Source organism: Citrus sinensis, chromosome 3 (assembly GCF_022201045.2).
Source record: "Citrus sinensis cultivar Valencia sweet orange chromosome 3, DVS_A1.0, whole genome shotgun sequence".
Lineage (NCBI taxonomy): Eukaryota > Viridiplantae > Streptophyta > Magnoliopsida > Sapindales > Rutaceae > Citrus > Citrus sinensis.
Window position 1 is genome coordinate 23,252,590 of NC_068558.1, and position 9,137 is coordinate 23,261,726.

The 9,137-nt window shown below is 30.4% G+C and overlaps 1 non-coding gene across 1 annotated transcript; it reads left to right on the forward strand.

The window, feature by feature from the left end:
- Positions 1-367: 367 nt before the first annotated feature.
- LOC127901596 (small nucleolar RNA R71) lies at positions 368-471 on the forward strand. Its single transcript, XR_008053840.1, has one exon. It is a non-coding gene; the product is annotated as a small nucleolar RNA R71 (small nucleolar RNA).
- The last annotated feature ends 8,666 nt before the right edge of the window (positions 472-9,137 follow it).

Genomic DNA, 9,137 nt, shown 5'->3' on the forward strand with positions numbered 1-9,137 from the left:
ATTAGATGGTTTTCTCATTACACCTATGGCATTGGCTTGATCTGAGTATGAGTCATTGTCATGTGGTTCTGTTGATTTAGCACTCGATAACGATGCTATTTGTCAGGAAAGATCTTCAACCATCTCTTTGACTTCTTTAATTCCTGAACTTGACTCACCAATGTGAACCTCATTTACTCCCTTAATTCTTTTAGTATTCCTGAGTGATCGACTCCATTATTAGGAATTATCCGCTTGTCGCTAGAAGAATTCCCAAATCTCTAATGCACTTTTTGACATTAGCTCTCCTCCACTTATTGCCATTAGCCATTCTTGGACATGTGGCAATAATCCCTCTAAAAGGTATTGGCATTGGTACCATTTCCCGTACCCATGATGTGGACACTTCAAGAGTAACCCATTGAATCGCTCCCATGTTTCGAAAAACTGCTCGTCTTCTCTCTGGGTAAACTTTGAAATTTCCCTGCGAATAGCATTGGTTTTATGCACTGGAAAATATTTATTCAAAAATTTCGTTACCATTTGTTCCCATGATGTAATGCTATTAGCAGGCAATGTATTGAGCCATGAACAAGCTCTATCCTTTAAGGAAAATGGGAATAGTCAAAGTTTAACATCATCGTCTGAAAAATTTTCATATTTAAAAGTTTGACAAACAGCATGAAAATCATTCAGATGATTATATGGGTCCTCATTTTCTAGGCCATAGAATGTTGGGAGACAATTTAGCACACTAGGTTTTAGTTCAAAACTCCTAATAGCTACGTTTGAGTATCTTATGCATGATGTGCTCAAATTAACTAAGGGACTAAAGTAGTCCTTAAATAGCATCTCCTGTGGTGGTGGTTGTTGTTGCAAATCCATTTCAGTTTTACCTTTAATTACAACGTGTTTGTTTGTGCGAAGTGTTTTTTCAAGTTTAAGGTCTATAGGCTCAAGATTAGGTAATAATGACATTCGACCGTCCATGCAAAGAACACAAAACAATTAAAAATAAAGAAGGAGAAATTATGATATTAACCTTATCGCGATGTTACAACCTTTCTATAAAAACACACTAAAAAATAATACATGAAATAAATTAAAAATAAATTAATAAGATAAACAAAAAAAATTACCAAGAAAAAAAATTAACTTAAAAATTAAATTACAGAATTTTAAAGAAGAGAAAAAGAAAAGAAATTCTTACATCTAAATGCATATTCACTTTAAAAAAAAACAAAATTACAATAAAACAATTAAAAGAAATTATTTACAAAAATTAATTCTACGAATTAAAATAACTTACCTCCCCAGCAAAGGCGCCAAAAACTTGGTGTGCCAATTTTATTGAACTCGTAAGCGCATGAATCTATTGTAGAATAGATTAATGGTGACGAGTGTCGATCCCACGAGGAGGTGAATTTTAATTATGCATAGAATTAATTTTCTATGTGCATTGTTGGATTTGTGGTGAAAATGATTTGAACTATCCTAAAATTTAAATTAAAATAGCGAGAATAAATTGAAGAGAAATCTATTGAAATGAAGCTCTTGGGTATCTAGATCTGCATCAACATGCACCATGAGCTAAATATTCCTTATTAGTGCCAATTAAATCATGAGGGGGGAATCCACACCTCATGAACCACACTCTAATCAATATCGTGCTAAGGGCTTATCGTGCCAAATAATAATAACCTTGTACTAGGGAGCCGGTGAAATCAGGGCGGTATCTAGAAGAGATTATTACTATTTGTCGACGAAAAGTCAAAACATCCACAAAAATTAGAAGGGAAGAGAAAATAAATTTACCAAATAAAGCCCATGACACATGTTGAGACTTCATCTTCAACCCAAGCTTAAAAGAAAATTAGATACTCATAATTGAACTAGGGGCAAAATGGAAATTTATTAAAATACGTAGAAAATACAAGATGGAGAAGGAATTACAAAACATTGAACTCAAAAATGAATTTAGGGATACCAAATTAAGGGGGGAGAGCCCCTTTTTATAGATACATTGAGTAAATCATGGCCATCGGATTAAGAATGTTTCGGACGCTCAGGATTGCGCCACGTCATCAATCAATAGTACGCGGTTTAACCACACGGTTTGAACAGTAACACGGTTTGGTTGTAAGTTATCCTGTGTATATGCATGTACTGTACGCACAATTTTTGGTCCACTGATATGCTGCCACGTCACCGATCAACAGTACATAAGAATTTTAGTCCTATGGAATCGTGACACCTCATCAGTCAATGCCACATCATCGATCCGTCTATGTGAACAGTGTCGTGAACAGTAACATAGACAATACCGTACACGTGAATAGTATCGTACATGTGAATAGTATCATTTTTCGTTTTATGGTCCTCTTAAGGTTTTCGACTGTCCTGAGTTCAAAAGTGATGTCTGTTTTGCTGTCTGATCTCTCGTTCATTGTGAAATGACCATGATGCCCCTAAATCACAAGAAGCTTAAATACATAAAAGTCAGGATGTTAGTAAGACTTGAAATGTAAAATGACGATTTTCTCCTTTATAAATATACATTTTCTAACACAACACTTGCAATTGGAGAGTTTTGAGACTTTGTTATATTTATGGCTTTGGAAAAAGGAAAATCCTTACTATTAGGCTAGTGGATTTGTTTGAATAAACTTTGGCTCAGTTCTAATTGAGGCTTTTGTGAAGGATTATTATTTATAAGTAACCTCCTTTACCACATGCTCCACACGTGTTGGATTTAGGGTATTACAATTTGCTTCAAGTGAGGATGTTGTTTTTGTAGTTTTCATTGGTAACTTATCAATACTAGACTTAAATAAATCAAAGATGAACTTAGAAAACGGTAAAAGAGGCTATAAATAAGATTAAAATTCTTAAATTTGAAATTAATTTGTATGACTTGAAAATTGAACAAATTAGCCATAAATTTGTTTCAACCATCCAAGATAGTTTTAAACAAATTTTAAGTTCAACAAAACCTTGACCCAATGTTTAAGAAACTTAATGGTAATTTCCTAACTGTACATTTTATCAAGCTAATGTATTTTCCTTTTATACACGAGCAACGTGCATGATTGTTCATGGAATACATAACCTATTCATAATTTAAATAGAGGTTGAAAAATGGGTTAATGGATTGTATTTATGTCGTATCAAAATTTAAGCCTACTCAAACACAATCTATTTAATAATTGCATCAAACAATCAAAATCCTAGTTAACCTGAGATGACTATTAACTGGATTTACATTAGCACGATTAATTGAATAATTAAATCAAATTTTAATTGTGTCTAGTAAATGAGTAAGAAAATAAACAAGATAAAATTATTGGGGAAAAAAACTTTGAATGAAGTAGCTGCGGTAAAGTTGTCAAGGCATTTATTAGAAAGAGAGAGAAGTAAATAGTAATTAATCCAAAAATATAGGCCCAATCAACATTTTTCTTTGTTCTAATAGAAATATTCAGTCAATAATGATTTATTAATATAGTTTATGATTGCCCAACCCTTACCCTTTAAATGAAAAAACAATTAACATATTTTACGAAATGTTAAAATGATTAGCCAGCTGTATGGTAATAAGAATAGAGTTATCCAATTTTTTATTATTATTTCTTTTTGAATGGGAATAGTTAGACATTTGAAGGCATATAATTACGAAAAATAGTCTAATAAAACAAATCAAAGTTTCTGACAAATAAAACAAATTTATAAGTCTAAGAATTGAAATTAAGGGAAAAGGTTTTGTGGAGCAAATGGTTTTAAGATCGTTCTCTATTTTTTTAAAAAAATACTTTTAGAGAGCAATGATGGTTCTAACTTCTAACTACCTTTTGTTATCAACTATTTTTAGTGACACTTGTATGAAAGTTGGTTTTCTTCATTTCCAAAACAATGTCTTTTAATTAGGGAAGTTATAAAATTTTTCCTTAATTTAGTTTGTTTTTCCATTATATATAAGACATAATTGAAGGAATATGTATATTAAACATTATTTTAGCAAGAGAGAAGAGAAAAAGAGTAATCAAAATCATGAAGAAGTTCATTGTTCTCATGCTTTTCTTCACTTTTTTTCTCTGTCTTATGAATCTTTCTCAAGGTAAATATAGTATCCCAAAGAGTTATTTTTAAATTTGTTTTAATATGAGAATACTCACATTTTAACGATTTTTATGTTTCTTTGCAAGAAAAGGACAACTAAAATTCTGTACTAAACACATGACAATTCCTGGCGTTTGTCCCAAGGATCCTAAGGAAGCAGAATTCGTGTGCCTTAAAGCCTTCTTCGATAAATATGGAGCAACAAAGAGCCCAGATAATTGTCTATGCAAACCATCAACTGGCAACCAGCACATCTGCCAGTGTGACATTATTTGTGATCCACCACCACCTAAACGAACTTAATTATGGTGTCCAATAGTATAAAGAATGAAGATCACTAAATCTACGATATCGATATTAACCTATTGTTAAATCATAGATAGATAATGATACGGTGGTTTGTAATAATAAATCATAATATTTACTTAAGTAATTAATCGCTATGGTTGAGAAACATTTGTATATGAAACAATGGGTAATTTCATTACAATGTCAGATTAGTAAAAAGAAAAATTGCTTTTACACTATTGAATATAAATAAATCTAGTCGAATAAGTTTTCTTTTAATCCTAATAACCATGTTAAAAACAAAACTTCTAATTAAGATATAAAACTTTTTGTGTGCGCCTTTTTCTTCCCTCTTAAACAACTAATAACTTAAGGCTAAAGTTTCAGTGTCGGGCCTCAATGCCTAGCATTGTGCCAATTTTTATTTGTAGCTGTTGGATTCAAGTAAAATGAGTCCAACGGTTGAGATTAAATTAAAAATAAAAAGTAACGGGTTACTTGTTAAATGGTTGCTGAAATCCATTACGTTTTCCCTCCTTCAAATCTCAAACATCTCTTTTACCTCTCTTACTATCACTCTCTGAAATATTGATTTGTCTCTTGGATTGTTTACTAATCACATAAAATTGAAGCTACCATGTAACACACGGAGAACAACAAGTCAAATCCATCAATCAGTTGGTGTCATCTTGAGCTGTTCTCTTTCATTTTTTAGTTAAAGACAAGGTAATGATGATTCTTGTGTTTTTGTGGTGACTATTGAAAATGATATGTGAGAGAATTACGGGTTTATGTGTTATATTAAATTGTTGATGATATGTGAAATAATTAGGGATTTATAGGCTGATAGGTAGTGAGAATTATGATGATGACTTTAAGTTCCTCTTTTCTTTGCCTCTTCTAAGAACTGTATTATATCCCACAAGTGCCACTTACATCAATACGATGTACCTCCATGTCCTGAAAGGTAGTATGAAGAATGAAGATCACTAAATCCACGATATCTATATTAACCTATTGTTAAATCATAGATAGATACTAATACGGTGGTTTGTAATAATAAATCTTAATATTTACTTACTATGGTAGAGAAATATTTAACTAATTAGTTACTGGGGTTGAGAAATATATGTATATGAAACATGGGTAAGTTCATTACTACGTTGGATTACTAAAAAAGAAAAATTACTTATACACTATTGAATAAATCTGGTCGAATAATTTTTCTTTTAACCCTAATAATGATGTTAAAAAAGAAAAAAAGAAAAACAAATACTTCTAATTAAGATTTAGAACTTTTGTGTGTGCTTTTTTTTTAACAATCAATAACTTCATTATAATTAAAGTGCGCACAAACGTTCTAAAAAGTTATCCAGCTAAATAACAGAATTTAAAAGAGCTAACTTGGCTAGTACATGGCTTGAGCTATTTAAAATTACACAAAATATGATGAATTTGAAAAGCGTATCGTCGTTCCATGGGTTGTAAAATATTAGCAATAACTTAGAAAATACTAATTGCGAAAATAGTAGCAACCCTAACATACCCATGACAATCACACATCACAACACCTAAACCCATGACATCATCCGCACAATCAACAGTGATGATGCCAGCCTCACAATGAAACTTTGAGACCGACGTTCAGTTTAAAGTTTCAATTTCCCAACATAGTGTTTTTCCTTTTTTAAAAGAGGATCATTGGATTTCACCCCATTCCACATATTAAATATACTTGCTATATTCCTACCAATAGACATAGTAATCTCTAAGTACCTATGACTAGACAAATCCTTAATGCAAGGAATAAATAAATAACAATATTATTGACGCACATATGTAATGATAAAAGTCCTAACATTTTGTCAGTTGCAATAAAAATGCTTAGACAAAAAAGAAAAAAAATCCTCAGTTTCACGTTATTTGTTTCAGCAATCTGAGAAAGCAAAAATCACTTGTTGAAAAAGCTTAATTGCTCACTTTTAGTAATTTTAATCTTTTGCATTTGCTAATTGGTCAATCTCCATAATGTTCTTTCTCTTGTTAAAAGCTTGGAAAAGCTATCAAGGGAACGATTTTAGCAATCCAAGCGATGGATAGACCTTTCTAAACTTGCTCATTTATTTGGTTTTGGATATGGAATTGATGTTGTTTGCTGCCAATGAAGAGATTTGATCAAATTGTTTTTAAAAGAATAAAATTGTTTCTAATAGATGACAGTAAATAACTGTCATAAAAGGGGATGTATGATAGATAACTTATCTGTCATCTTTATCACTGTCATTAATTCATGACAGAATATTTTCCGTCATGAATTCATGATGATTTTTCACAGTCACATATCTGTCACACAATATTTTAATGAGAAATTAAAATTATTTAAATTTTTGGCATTTTTAAACTTTTTGGCTGTAAATTGGTATTATCTGAATATTAAAATTACTTAAAAGCATTATTTTTTAATTGTATTGTTATTATTATTTGTGTTGAATTATTATTATTATTAGAATTCTCAAATTCTGCAAATTTGTTTTTAGAATAAATTTATAAATCTAAAATAAATACAAAATATGATACAAAAAATTAAAGAATCCAATTAATAAAACCTGGATATCCATTTAACCATATAATCCATATCATTGAGGTATTCAAGCAACAACAACCCAAAATTTCAGAAAATATCCTAAACAGCCTCTCCATTCTTTTGCCATGCCCTCAATTGTTGGCCTTAGAATACTAGTCCCGTAACTCTGCATCTTATTCCTGTTCAAGAAAAGAATTAGAGCAATAATCAGTTTAACTATGAACGAACATGCATACCTTAATAATAGTTTACAGTCTAATAATTGTGCATAGCTATTTTTTTATAAGTTTAACTATCCAATGAAAATATCTATCGTAGCCCCAAAGAAAAAAAGAACACAGAAGGTAAAAGAAAGCAAAATTGACAATTTAATTGGCTAATTTAATAAAAGGAGAAAAAAGTTCATCACATGTTACTATATTGCCAATAAATGTAATTAACACATTTTCTTAAGAACTCTATCTCCGCTATATTTTAACATTAGTAATTTTACCGCAAGCCAACACATAAAAATTACAAAACCATATTCACAAATAAAGTATTTGTAACAACACTCAAATTTTGTCAGATGCAATAGGGGTATCCATCTCAAAACTAGTTCTAAAATAGAAGAAAGCAAGGCATTAGAAAGATTATAACTCAATGAAACACATAAAAACTTCAAGAAATTATAATTAAACATCAAATACAAATTCCACTACTACAGTAAGTGAGATAGATGACATTCAATAGACGACTCACATCTAAACAATTGTTATCTTTTCTTTTAGATGACTTTTTCTATAGTTAGAGAGTCATCTATGATAATTTTAATTGGATAGGAAGTCAAAAGATGACTCGTTATACAAAAACACGTCATATTTTATAAGGTAAACATATGACTCATAATTTAAAAAACGTCATTTTTATATAGATGTATAAATAAAAAAATCACCCTAAGTTCCCTCAAATCCCTAATTTCTTCGAGTTGTATCTCTCTCTCTCTCTCTCTCTCTCTCTCTCTCTCTCTCTCTCTCTCTTTCGTTTTTCTCTTCTCAAAATTCCTTCTCAAAACTTATCACTAAAAATACCACCCTTTTGCAACTGTCCCCAAATAATCAACCCTAATTTCATCTCTTCTACAGTTACTATTCTAAATTTACAGCCGCCACTCTTGAAGAGTGAAGAAACGCAAAGTGGGAGTGAAGAGAGAGAAAATGGTGAAGTAAATCTCAATCAAGAACCGCGAAGAACAAGTCAAAAATTGAAGATTTGGAAGTTTGGGTTCACATCTTCCAGAAAAGGAATAAAGCATTTGACACTTTTGTTTTTAAAAAGCTTGGATCTTTACAATGAGGTGTTTTCTATTTCTTTAATTTGTTTAATTCATTGAAAAATAATGATGATTCGGTTATTTAGGGATAGTCACGTGAATGAGATCTTTGTTTTTCCTTTTTTCATAATTCATGTTTGAATGTTAGATCTGGAATCAATACAGTGAAAAAGAAATAGTAGATTTTGAAAATTTGAGTAAATGTCGGGTATTTCAAGGATGGGGTTTTTCATTTATTATTATTGTTATTGTTGTTGCTATAATTATTATTATTTAGATTGATTGAAATTTGGATATATATTTAAAGGGAAAGGAGAAAATTGGATATTTAGATATTTATTATACTGTAGTAAAAATTGATTAATTGTTTATAAATTATGACAATCAATATGTTGATTCTTTAGTGTAAGTAGTCATAGCTTCATAAAAATGAAATCTACTTTGATTTAGTACATGATTTGTGACTCTCGAGATGATGAAATCCTTGCTAAGAATAGTTTTATCATGCCATTGTTATCACTTAAGTTGAAAAGAGAAACAAAAATTATGAGACTAGTTGAATAACTAACTTCACAATACTAGAAAAAATTAAGTTCAGGTTACTAATGATTATCGGATTTGGTAAGTCTAGTCTCTAAGAGGTAAAAGCAAGAAATCGCATTATAACAATATCAAGTTTATTATTTGATTAATTATGCTTAGCATTTAAATTTTTGTTATAAAGAAATGCTATTATGTTTTGACATATATAGTGCACATCTCTTTATGAACTTAACCAATGTTTGAAGAACTTTGTATTACTGTAAGTTCTAATCATCCCTTCTTCTTTTTTTAATAATTCTATTGTTAATCGTAATG